Source organism: Oryx dammah, unplaced genomic scaffold (genome assembly GCF_014754425.2).
Source record: "Oryx dammah isolate SB20612 unplaced genomic scaffold, SCBI_Odam_1.1 HiC_scaffold_10, whole genome shotgun sequence".
NCBI lineage: Eukaryota > Metazoa > Chordata > Mammalia > Artiodactyla > Bovidae > Oryx > Oryx dammah.
The window spans coordinates 23,517,677-23,530,421 of NW_024070194.1; positions in this window are offsets into that span (position 1 = coordinate 23,517,677).

Below are 12,745 nucleotides of genomic sequence, written 5' to 3' on the forward strand. Positions count from 1 at the left end.
AACCCGGGTGTCTTGCATTGCAGGCAGATTCTTTACCATCTTAGCCACCAGCAAAGCCCTATAGCTGTAGTAACAATATTCATAAATAGAGCTATATTTAACATTTAAAAATTATCCAGTTGTAGCTAATTTGTGACCTTCTTGGGATGAGTTATGTCTCTGGGCCTTGGTTTATAAAATAAGGAAATGGAATTATTGCTCATTGGGTAGTGTGTGCCAGGACTCTTCACAAGCATTATCTGATTAAAATCCCCAATGGAAACTCCATGTTGCAGATGAGGAAGCTAAAGCCCATGGTCAGTCCTCTGCTGAGAATTAAGTTTTCCAGATGGATTCTGCCCTGGGAAAAGCCCCTGCTCTGCATGCCTCCTCAAGGGCCCCTGTGATTATGAAGATGTTTGTGTGCTCTGGAGAAAAGTCAGGATGAGGGACACCTGAGAGCCTTGTGTCAACACAGCCAAGAGTTTAGCTTATATAGTCAGGAGGCTGTATTTGCCAGCAGGTGGGGAGGAGAGAACTTTGTGCTAACTGTAGCCAGAGCTATTGGTCTCTGCTTTACCTTTCTGCCCCAGCAGACTTCTCCTAAGCAGAATTTGCCCTTCAGCCCAAGTCCCTCATTTCATGTTCCCAACTTCCCTGTATGTCCAGTGCCCTGGGTTCAGAACTGCAAGGGCTGGAGTCTCAGCTCCACCCGTTCATCCTGGGGCTTTGGGCAAGGGCCACCCCTTCCCCCAGCCTCACATCCTCTACCTATAAAATGGGATCAGACTAGACTAGAGATTCCAAACTCCAACACCAGACAGCTAACCGAAAAAAAAAAAAAAAAAACAGGTAAAGAGCAAGAGTGCAGGTGAGAATTGACCAAATGGAGCCACTTTTCAGCCTCAGTCCATCACTGCCCTGCAGGAATGTGGGCACAGAGCCACAGGATCTTTGGGGTTAAGACAGGCTAGAAATCTCCGGGTTTTTTAAGTATGAAATCTTTCAAGTTATAAATGTTGACTGAAAATAAAATACACACACATGCAGGCCAAAGCAAACTGGTCTATTTGCATGACATAGCCTGCGGGCTGCCAGTTTGGGACCTCTGGACTTTCCTGCCTCTGAGCACCCTCTGGCTTTGACCCTGTCAGCTTAGAAAGTGTTCACAACCTAAAAGTTGAGAGTTATGTTTCATCTGGTGGGGATTTTTAGGACTTCAAGCCCAAGAGACAGCATCTCAAGTTACACTGAGACAACGGTTCTGAGGAGGCAAGGGAAGGAGCCAGATTATACAGAAGTTTTGCAACAAAGGACAGGCAGTCTGAACATCAAAAGATTGTTGTTAATTAAAGAAAGCTGAATTTCCCAAGTTAAGGAATTTAGTGCTTTTCTATTTTGGAGAAGATGCAAGAGTCTGGGCTCACTGAAATCGTTCATATATATATATATATATTTCTATATTTTTGGCTGTGCTGAAATCATCATTCTTTTGATTTGCACTTCAGCTATCTGGGGCCAATATTCCTAAGGGGTCACAGTAGAGAGTGGCTGCAGTCTGATGGCTGCTAGGTGGCAGGTATCCTCCACCTTCCTGAGTTTCCTTAGGGCTCAGTGGCTTGGAAGGCTACCTACCATCACTGATGACTGTGACACCCTTGTTTACTGATATGACATGAAATATTTCATTTCTCAAACCTCTGGTTCCTGGACTCCTAGCCTCAGGTGTTCCTAGAAGTAACACTGGGCAGAGTGAAGCCCAGGTCTGTGAAAGCAAGGAGGCCAGTGTGCTAAGGAGGAGGCCCTAAGTTTGGTTCCTGGGCCCCCACACATGCCCTGTATAGATTGTTATTGTTGCCATTCAGTCACTAAGTCATGTCCAACTCTTTGGGACTCCATGGACTGTAGCATGCCAGGCTCCCCTGTCCTTCACCATCTCCTGGAGTTTGCTTAAATTCATGTCCACTGAGTTGGTGATGCTATCTAACCATCTCATCCTCTGCCACCCTTTTGTCCTTTTGCCTTCAACCTTTCCCAGCATTAGGGTGTTTTCCAATGAGTCAGCTCTTCACATTAGGTGGCCAAAAAGTATCAGAGCTTCAGCTTCAGCATCAGTTCTTCCAATGAATATTCAGGGTTGATTTCCTTTAGGATTGACTGGTTTGATCTCCTTGCTGGCCACGCGACTCTCAAGAGTCTTCTCCAGCATCACAGTTTGAAAGCATCAATTCTTCAGCACTCAGCCTTCTTTATGGACCAGCTGTCACATCTGTACATGACTACTGGAATAGATAACAAGGGCCTTAAAAGGCTCTGTCCTGTTGCTTGCTCCAAACCCTCTCCTCTCTGTGGCTTGTGGTGTGCTCGGCCTTGTGCTTGGCACCTTAACATGCACAGGCCCACTTCACCATGTGAGTAATTAACCTCATGTGCACATAAGGAAACTGGCCCTGATTGTGACTGGCCTGCAGGCACACAGCTCCCCTCTGAGCTGGGATTTGAATCCAGGGGCATCTGGCTCTACCCTCTGAGTTCCTGCCTTTATTCCTCAGCCCCTCGGAATGCTTGGCTTGTGCTGGTGCTGATGGCAGTGTTGAGTACATGGACTGCACACACACAGATGAGCATAGTTATATGTGTGTACTAGTGTGCACATGGATACAACTCGACCTGTTTTGTGCAAATCTGTGTACTTGGCACCTATGCTTAGAACAGTCAATTCTTATTTGCAATAGTCACGTTCTATCACTTAAACCAACTGGGAACCCTGAGTTAGTGCGAAACCATTGCTCCCAAGGGAAAACAGAGTTAGGTTCCTGGAAGTCTCTTGTTAGGTTTTCATCAACTGATCAACAAAAACTTGTTTTATTTATTTGTGTTTCTGTTTTAAGACAGTGCCTTTAATATACATTGTTGATACATTCACATTGAATTTGTGCCAGCAACCCTGTAACTCACACCTCAGTGAAGCTTATCTGACACTTATCTTCTCTGTAAGGCCCCTGACAGCCTTCCTGAGCTTAGGAACAGTGGACAACACTTCAGCTCTATACTTGCAGGCTGTTTTAAATAGCAAAGTCACCCTGCAAAAAAAAAAAGCACAAAACTGTTAAAACATGGCTCTAAATAGCCACAAAAAGACATTTGTTTTTAAGAAATGAAACAAGCCAAGTGAAGTATGTATATTTTTAATAACTGGGTACTCCTGGTGACTCCAGTTTGAAATACTAATTTTTTTATCAGATTTTATTTTGAAAGAAAGAAAGAAAGAAAAGAAATAAGAAGGTTGCCTTGTTCCACCTGAGCTGGGAATGTGGGCATCAGGCAACTGACAGGGCTTGTAAATAAATGCTTAGCAAGTAAGTGAATTCACAACTATGGACTCCCCAAACAATGAGGATCCACTGTAATGTATCTTTCATTTTTCTCTGAGGGATGCTATTAGGATTTGGGATTGTTGACACAGCGAATTGGATTTTCTGAGTGGGGAGATGTATCAGGTTGGCCAAAAAGGTCGTTCGCGTTTTTACAGCAGATATTCTGGAAAGACCTGAATGAACTTTTTGGCCAATCCAATAATTTGGAGGGGCAGCTGGAACGGCTTGAGTTCTTCTCTCAGCATTACCACCTACTTGCCATCTGCCCTCATGCAAGTTCACTGGTTTCTGGAGCCTGAGCTTCCTCGGTGATACAACAGAGAGAATACCCTGTAATATAAGGGTGAATTGACAGGATAAATGTGGCACACGCAGGACAGTGCCACCAAGAGACTGGTTAAATGGCAGCTTTCACACTGTGCTGCTTTCATACCTTCCTTTAAGATACAGGTTTTAAGAGTTTTGCACTCAAGGTGCTGCTAGATACTACACATACGAAGATAGGTAAAACCCTGGCTTACAAAGCAATTATTCTTCAATTAAAAAATAAATTAATTTAAAAAAAACCCAGGCTTACAAATCTAGCAGGAGAGACAAGCCCACCTAAATAGGACACCATGTGTGAAAAGGACTAAAGAAACAGACTAAGTACTGCTCAACTTTTTTTTGCCCCATTTTGACTTGCTCAGAAGCCTGCTTTTACCTGGGTAGTGACATCAATCCAAGTGAATGCAGAACCACTAATTCATTCAGAAAATACTTAAGGGCGTGCAGAGTGCCAGGCACTCCTCTAGGTGCTGGGAACTATATTAAGAACAAAGTGGGCAAATAGTCTTACCTTCCTGGAGCTTGTGTTCTAGAGACAATAAACAAAATATGTAAATATATGAGCTGTGGCTAAGGATTATGGAAGAAACAAAGCAAGGGGAGAAACAGAGGGCCCCCTGAAACACAAACCATGATAATATTTCAGAGGAAGCTTTTAAGGCGGGATAAAAATGTACCACATATGAATAACATTAAGAATAAGACTTAAGATTTATTTATTTTACTTTTTGGCTGTGGATCTTTGTTGCTGCACCTGGGCTTTCTCTAGTTGCCAAGAGTGGGGGCTACTCTTTGTCGTGGTGTGTGGACTTCCCACTGCAGTGGTTTCTCTTGTTCAGGGCACAGGCTCTAGGTGCACAGGCTTTAGTAAGTGTGGCTCATGGGCTCAGTAGTTGCAACCTGTGGGGTCCAGAGCACCGGCTCAGTAGTTGCGGCACACAGGCTTAGTTGCTCCCCGGCATGTGGGATCTTCCTGGATCAGGGGTTGAACGTGTGTCCCCTGCATTGCAAAGCAGATTTTTAACCACTGGACCACCAGGGAAGCCCAAGAATAAGACTGTTTAGATGAATAAATAAACATTGCATATGGAGTGCTTTCCTCGCTAGGCATTTCACATATATAATAGCTAACTACACACATATAATTGCTAATCGTGACTATACTCGTACACAACAACTGTAATTAGCTCCATTTTACAGATAAGGAGACTGAGGTTTAGAGAAATAAAGTGGGATTCTCACTGTCATGAAGATAGTGGATGGTTCAGTTTGGAATTCAGATCCAGACTTATTATCTGAGCCCAAAGTCATGTCTTTCTATTAAATTAGTCTCTTAGCAAAGGGGAAAAGCTCATTCTGGGACAAAGGGATTTTAATATAGATGTAGATGTTTGCAGAATCTCCCCTTTAAAACATTTGTAAATGTTCACTTTAGCTAAATTAAGGGGTAGAGGAGCTTCTCTGGGGCTTCCCTGGTGGCTCAGACAGTAAAGAACCTGCCTGCAAGGCCAGAGGCCTAGATCTGTGTTCCAATTTGAGTCAAAAGATATTGGCTGCCTGGAAGCCAATATTCATTGAAGAACCCCAAGGGTTCATCAATTTGAAAAAAAGGTGGCTCAGATGGTAAAGAATCCACCTGACAATACAGAAGACATAAGAGATGTGGCTTCCATCCCTGGATCGGGAAGATCCCCTGGAGAAGGAAATGGCAACCTACTCCAGTATTCTTGCCTGGAGAATTCCAAGGACGGAAGAGCCTGGCGAGCTACAGTCCCTGGGATCGCAAAAGAGTCGGACACTACTGAGCAACTAACACACACACACACACACACACACACACACAGCTTCTCCAGAGTAGGAAGTCTTTTGGGAACAGGAGTTTATAATTACCCACCCTCTTCCAGAAAGTGTGAGCTATGTTGGGTGCTGTCAAAAGCCTTGGATCTTGGTGAAGGCAAAAGAATCCAGCTTGAGAAAGGACATGCCATTGGAAATCAGCTGGGTAGGAGTCAGCTGCCGAGGATGGCAGGGAAGCTGGCAGCTGGAGAAAGAAGGAGGGCCTGGGAGGAGAGGGGAAGGATGCTGATGTAGGATCAGCATGGCCTCTGGGCCAAGAAACGGTTGGGTGAACCGGGCCTGTGTCTCCAAGCCCCCAGGAGCCTCCGGAAGATAGATGAGACTTGGCTTCCAACAGAAGCAACATGCCCAGAGTGGCTGGTGCGATTGGAATCAGCTGGCCCACCTTCAGTCTCCTATCCCCTGGCCCCGCACCTCACATCATGGCCTCTGGCAAGTCGTTGGTTTTATGTTTTAGAAAATATGGCCATTGGACAGGTTGTCATGAAGTGCCAGGAGAGAGGGTGGGAGAAAAAATGCAAGACACAGTGTGAGCTTCTGTGGTTCCCTGGTTTGGATACACGGAAAGACAGAAGCTCTCTCATCTCAGGTTGGGTGGGGCTATCTCCATGGAAAGGGGCTGTGGTCCCGGGCAGATCAGATCATATCTGTACATCCTTTTAGCCTTTGGTCCTTATGTTCCATGGGTCTTTCAATCTCATGTCAGCAGAGCATAGAACACACAGGGCAACTTGGGTGAGCTCTGAGAGAACAGTCTTTCCTTTACCTTGGGACCCTCGTTCACCTAGGTTCACAATGGGGAGTCCTCTATCCCTACAGCAAATCCCATGCAATAATGTTTCTTTTAGCAATCATTTTAGGGAGATCTTTATTTATGCTGAAGAATTAGTCTGCTTCCCACTCTCCCCTAACTATAAGAACAAGAAAACTGGGCATAATTTCTCTTTTTGCTTTGGTGGACAGGAAGCTCAGAGTGGACCCTGAACCTCATTATTGCCAACACGTTTGTATGTGTGGTCAGGCTGGGGTATCCCTTTCTTCCACAGGCCTCAGTTTCAGTGTATATTTTACTGTGTCATTTGTGAGCTGCCTTAAAGTTGGTGAGATTTCTGGCTTACCCTCGGCTTTCCTTCCATGACTTTGTTACTCAAAAAGCTAGCTTTAGTTCTTATTTTATCAAACTTCTCAGTTCAGCCACTCAGTCATGTCCAACTCTTTGCAACCCCATGGACTGCAGCATGCCAGGCCTCCCTGTCCATCACCAACTGCTGGAGCTTGCTCAAACTCATGTCCATCGAGTCGGTGATGCCCTCCAACCATCTCCTCTGTTGTCCCCTTCTCCTCCTGCCTTCAATTTTTCCAAGCATCAGGGTCTTTTCCAATGAGTCACTTCTTTGCATCACGTGGCCAAAGTATTGGAGTTTCAGCTTCAGCATCAGTCCTTCCAATGAATATTCAGGACTGATTTTCTTTAGGATTAACTAGTTTGATCTCCTTGCAGTCCAAGGGTCTCTCAGAAATCTTCTCGAACACCACAGTTCAAAAGCATCAGTTCATCGGTGCTCAGCTTTCTTTATACTCTCATATCCATATATGACTACTGGAAAAACCATAACTTTGACTAGACGGACCTTTGTTGGCAAAATAATATCTCTGCTTTTTAATATGCTGTCTAGATTGGTCATAGCTTTTCTTCCAAGGAGCAAGTGTCTTTTAATTACATGGCTACAATCACCATCCTCAGTATTGTGGAGCCCAAGAAAATAAAGTCTGTCACTATTTCTATTGTTTCCCCATCTATTTGCCATGAAGTGATGGGACCAGATGCCATGATCTTAGTTTTCTGAATGTTGAGTTTTAAGCCAACTTTTTCACTCTCCTCTTTCACTTTCATCAAGAGGCTCTGTAGTTCTTCGCTTTCTGCCATAAAGGTGGTGTCATCTGCATATCTGAGGTTATTGATATTTCTCTTGGCAATCTTGATTCCAGCTTGTGTTTCATCTAGCCCAGCATTTCACATGATGTACTCTGCATATAAGTTAAATAAGCAGGGTGACAATATACAGACAATATACAGCCTTTCCCAGTTTGGAACCAGTCTGTTGTTCCATGTCCAGTTCTAACTGTTGCTTCTTGACCTGCATACAGATTTCTCAGGAGGCAAATAAGGTGCTCTGGTAGTCCAATCTCTTGAAGAATGTTCCACAGTTTGTTGTGATCCACACAATCAAAGGCTTTGGCATAGTCAATAAAGCAGAAATAGATGTTTTTCTGGAACTCTCTTGCTTTTTTGATGATCCAGCAGATGTTCGCAATTTGATCTCTGATTCCTCGGCCTTTTCTAAATCCAGCTTGAACATCTGGAAGTTCACGGTTCATGTACTGTTGAAGGCTGGCTTGGAGAATTTTGAGCATTACTTTGCTAGCATGTGAGACGAGTTCAATTGTGCAATAATTTGAGCATTATTTGGCACTGCCTTTCTTTGGATTTGGAATGAAAACTGACCTTCTCCAGTCCTATGGCCACTGCTGAGTTTTCCAAATTTGCTGGCATATTGCGTGCAGCATTTTAACAGCATCATCTTTTAGGATGCTTCTGCCTGGATTCAAATGGGGGTGTGGGATTCTGCTTGGATTCAAACTTCTGCCTGGATTCAAATGGGGGTGGGGGTGGAGGCCACAGTGCAGAAGCTTTGTCACTGGAGCCAAGAGTTGAACTCCCAGCCCAGACTCTATCCCCTACTTGCTGGGTAACTTTAAACAAATTGCATGGTCTTCCTGGGTTTCAGTGTCTCTCTGTAAAACGATGGGTTGTGACAAAGTCTACCCAGGATTCTAGAATTCTGTGAGGATGTTAGCCCCTGGAGGTACTTGGGGTAAATTTAGGAGAGGCGTGGACACCAACTCAAGGATCCTGAGAACCAAGGCAGAGATCTGAAAAGAAAAAGAGAGAATCCATAGAGCCAGAGGTCCCATCCTGTGAGGCTTTAGAGCTGGAACCTCAGGCAGAGGAGGCCGCAGGGAAAGGAGCCAGGTGATAGCTTGACAGCTCTATCAGCCAGGAAGCCCAGGGAAGCATATGCTGTGTCCAAGGTCACTGGAGGGCCTCCATCTGCCAGGAGCTACTTGCCAGGCATCTGCCCAGCTGGGGCTTGCACCAGGGCCCCTCTGTCCCTCAGGCCTCCCTGTGGCTGTCTGCAGAGGGGCAGCCTTGGCACGCTGGATGGTGGAGGGATAGAAACCAGTGTTACCCCCTGTTGCCCCTCCCCATATAGGAGACCTGGCAGGCATTGCCCTGGAGAGCCAGCCCAGGGCAGTTGGCCTGGCAGAGGGTGCCAGTAATTTCAAGAGTCACCCCCTGTGCCTGTGGGACTTGACATAAAGCAAAGAATAATACCTCTGAAAAAGGAGAGAAGATCTCTTCAAGGTAGTGATGTTCATAGTAATGGCAAGAAATATTCTGTCTTCTGTTTGTCTAAGCACCTCCTCCGTTGCTGCATTCATTGCCTTGGTTGGATCCTAAAGAGACAGGCAAGGTCAGGAGGGTGGCTCCCACTGAACCTGTGTGGCAGCTGAGATTCAGACATGTCAAGGGCCCAAGGTCACAAACAGTGACCCTGTGATATGGCTTGGGGAACTGAGGGTCTCTCAGTGCTGGGCTCACATAGCACTTGGTCTAGAGAGCAGGGTGCAGCCAACAGCTGTTGGAAGAGTTGAACACAATGGTCCTTGCAATGAGGGCTTCTCCTTTGCCCACATGGCTGATTCTTAGAGGGACGTGGAAAGACTTATGCTGGTTAGGGAGAAGACATATGAAGAATTTCTTTTTGAATAATCATTCTTGCTCTGCTAACCTCCTGTTTTTGTGATGTCCCACTTTTTTGTCTCAGGAAGTGTATTATTTTATCATCTTTTTATTAAAATATAGTTGATTTATACTACTGTGTTAGTTTCAGGTGTACAGCTTAATGATTCAGTATTTTTTCAAATTATATTCCATTCTAGGTTATTACAGGATAATGGGTATAATACCCTGTGCTTGACAGCAGGGGTTCCCAACCTCTAGGATCTAATGCCTCAGATCTAATCTGAGGCAGAGCTGATTTAATAATAATAGAAACAAAGTACACAGTAAATGTAGTGAGCTTGAATCATCCTGAAAACCATCTCCCCACACTGGTCCATGGAAAAATTGCCTTCCATGAAACTGGTCTCTGGTGCCAAAAAGGTTGGGGATCACTGCTTTTCAGTATATCCTTGTTAGTTATTTATTTTATATACAGTAGTTTGTGTCTGTTAACCCCAACCTCTAATCTGTCACTTCCCTTTCCCTCTGCCCTTTGGTAACTCCAAGTCTGTTTTCTATATCTGTGAGTATATTTCTGTTTTGTATATAGATTCATTTGTATTATTATTTAGATTGCAGACATCAGTGATATCGCATATTTGTCCTTCTCTGTCTGACATTTCACTAAGCATAATATTCTCTAGGTCCATCCACGCTGTTGCAAATGGCAATACTCATTCTTTTTACAGCCGAGTAATATTCGTTTTATGTGTGTGCTTATATATACACATACACCTTCTTAATCTAATTTTCTGCTGATGGGTACTTGTCTTGTTTTCATGTCTTGGCTATTGTAAATGGTGCTGCTATTGAACATTAGGGTGCATATGTTTTTTCAAGTTACTGGTTTTTCTGGATATATACCCAGGAATGGAATTGCTAGATCACATGGTAGTTCTATTTTCAGTTTTTAAGGAACTTCCACACTGTTTTCCTCAGAGGCTGCCTCATTTTACACTGCCACCAAGAGTGTATGAGGCTTCCCTTTTCTCCACCTGCAATGGCCTCCTTTTTATGGAAGCATGAGGAGCACAGGATTTGGGGATGTAACCCCACATCTCCACCACGGTATTTTAGGATCTCTCAGGAAAGTAGAATTTTGCTTTTTCGTGCAGCATAACAATGCTTGTCCCGGATCTCTTGTGCTATGAGACCTTCATGATGCAGTATAAATGCAGGCGCTTGAGACCTAGACGTCCAGGTGTGACCTTGAATGATCTCAAAAGCTCTGCAGCTTCAGATTTCCCCTGTGTCCATGGATCAGTCTCCACCTGGCCTCCCTCCACAGGGAATTTGTGAGAATCAGATGGAGTTGGGGATATTCCAAACCTTCAAAAGGTCAGCCTCAGTCACCTGTCTCCTCCAGGCTTTCGGGGGCACCAGGGCAGCGGCCACCCTGGGCCCAGCGGCCTGAAGTCAGGTAGAACAGGAGGGCTGCTTCTGGTCCCTGTCTGGTCTCTGCTTGCAGAGCCATCCTAGGCCATTCCCTTCCCCTTCTTGGACCATGCCTGTCATTTTATACCAGTTCATTTGAAATAAATATTATATAGATTATATTTATTTTTTATTGATACATAGCTGCTGCTGCTGCATCTCATCAGTCGTGTCCGACTCTGTGTGACCCCATATACGGCAGCCCAACAGGCTCCTCTGTCCCTGGGATTCTCCAGGCAAGAACACTGGAGTGGGTTGCCATTTCCTTCTCCAATGCATGAAAGTGAAAAGTGAAAGGGAAGTCGCTCAGTCGTGTCCGATTCTTAGCGACCCCGTGGACTGTAGCCAACCAGGCTCCTCCGTCCATGGGATTTTCCAGGCAAGAGTACTGGAGTGGGGTGCCATTGCCTTCTCTGTGATATATAGCTTACATACCATAAAATCCACACTTTTAAATGTATGATACAAAGGATTTAGCATAGTCACGAAGTTGTATATCTGTTACCACTTTCTAATTCTAAAACATTTTCATCAATTCCATGCCCACTAGCAGTCATTCCCTGCTCCTCCTTCCCCCAGCCCTTGGCAACCACTAATCTGCTCTCTGTCTCTATGGATTTGCCTGTTCTGGACACTTCATACAAATGGAATCACAGTATGTGGCTTTTGGTGTCTGGCTTCTTTCATTTAGCATAATACTGTCAAGGTTCATCCATGTTGTTGCATATATTAATACTTCACTCCTTCTTCTGATTAAATGATATTCCACCAAATGTATAAACCATATTTTTTGTCCATTGATTTGGGTCATTTCCTCCTTCTGGCTGTTGTGAACAGTGCTGCTATGGACACTCCTGTGTAAGTTTTTGTTTGAACATCTATCTTCTATTCTTTGGGGTAAATACCCACCAGTGGAATTGCTAAGTCATTTGGTAATTCAATGTTTTACTTTTGAAGAACTGCCAGCCTGTTTTCCACAGCAGCTATACCATGCTGTTTTACATTCCCACCAGCAACACCCAAGAGTTTCAATTTCTCTGCATCCTCACCCCCTGTTTATTATTATCTGTGTTTTTTATTATAGCGGATAGGAAGGAGTATCTCATCATGGAAACTATACATTGCATAGATGTTTAACCTGCAAAACCCAAAAATGTAGTCTTACTTTGGACCTTCTGTAGGTAGAACAGATACAAGAGGAGCCTCTCTGGGTGAAATGGGGAAAGAGGCTGGAGCCCACAGCCCCTTGCAGTCCCAGAGGCAAGTTCTCTGGGTGATTTGAAGACCACTGGGCTCCATGCCCTCCAAGCTCTGGGATCTCAGTGTAACCACCAGAGACTACCCAGCATAGAAGACGCCTCCGCCCTCACTCCCATCCTGGTTGCCTTGAGAGCCTTCACAGCGTGTGGCCAAGTTGTGGGTCTGCCCTGAGTTGTGCTGGGGTCGCCACAGTGAGAAGGAGTCCAGTGGCTGCATCTGTGGCTCCAGCTCTGCAAGCAGCCTGTGTAGGAAACAAGGAGCAAGCAGGAGACGTGCTGCCACTGCCTCCCTTTCTGTGTCTCGGAGGAAAGGTCCTGGCTTTTGCTGACAGTGTGGAGAAGCGTAGTGGGTGATGAGATTTTGAAGCCAGGGGAAGTTTACCAAACCCCTCAGCCATAAGCAGCTCTCAGAACACTAACCTGGAGATCCAGAGAGGGCGGCTGGAACACTCCCAGACCTGTCTTCCACCTGCCACTTCTTTCTGCATTAGCGTTCTTGGAGCACCAGGGGCTCTGCAGCTTGACAGGTGGAATGTTCTGCCTTCTGGTGTAGTCTTGGCAGAGAGAGGATTTTGCCCAAGTTCTTGTCTGTAGGTTGCATTGCTTTGCTTTCCACAGCTGTGAGAGGCTTGAGTCATCAGACACAGATTGTTCTGTTCCCTTGG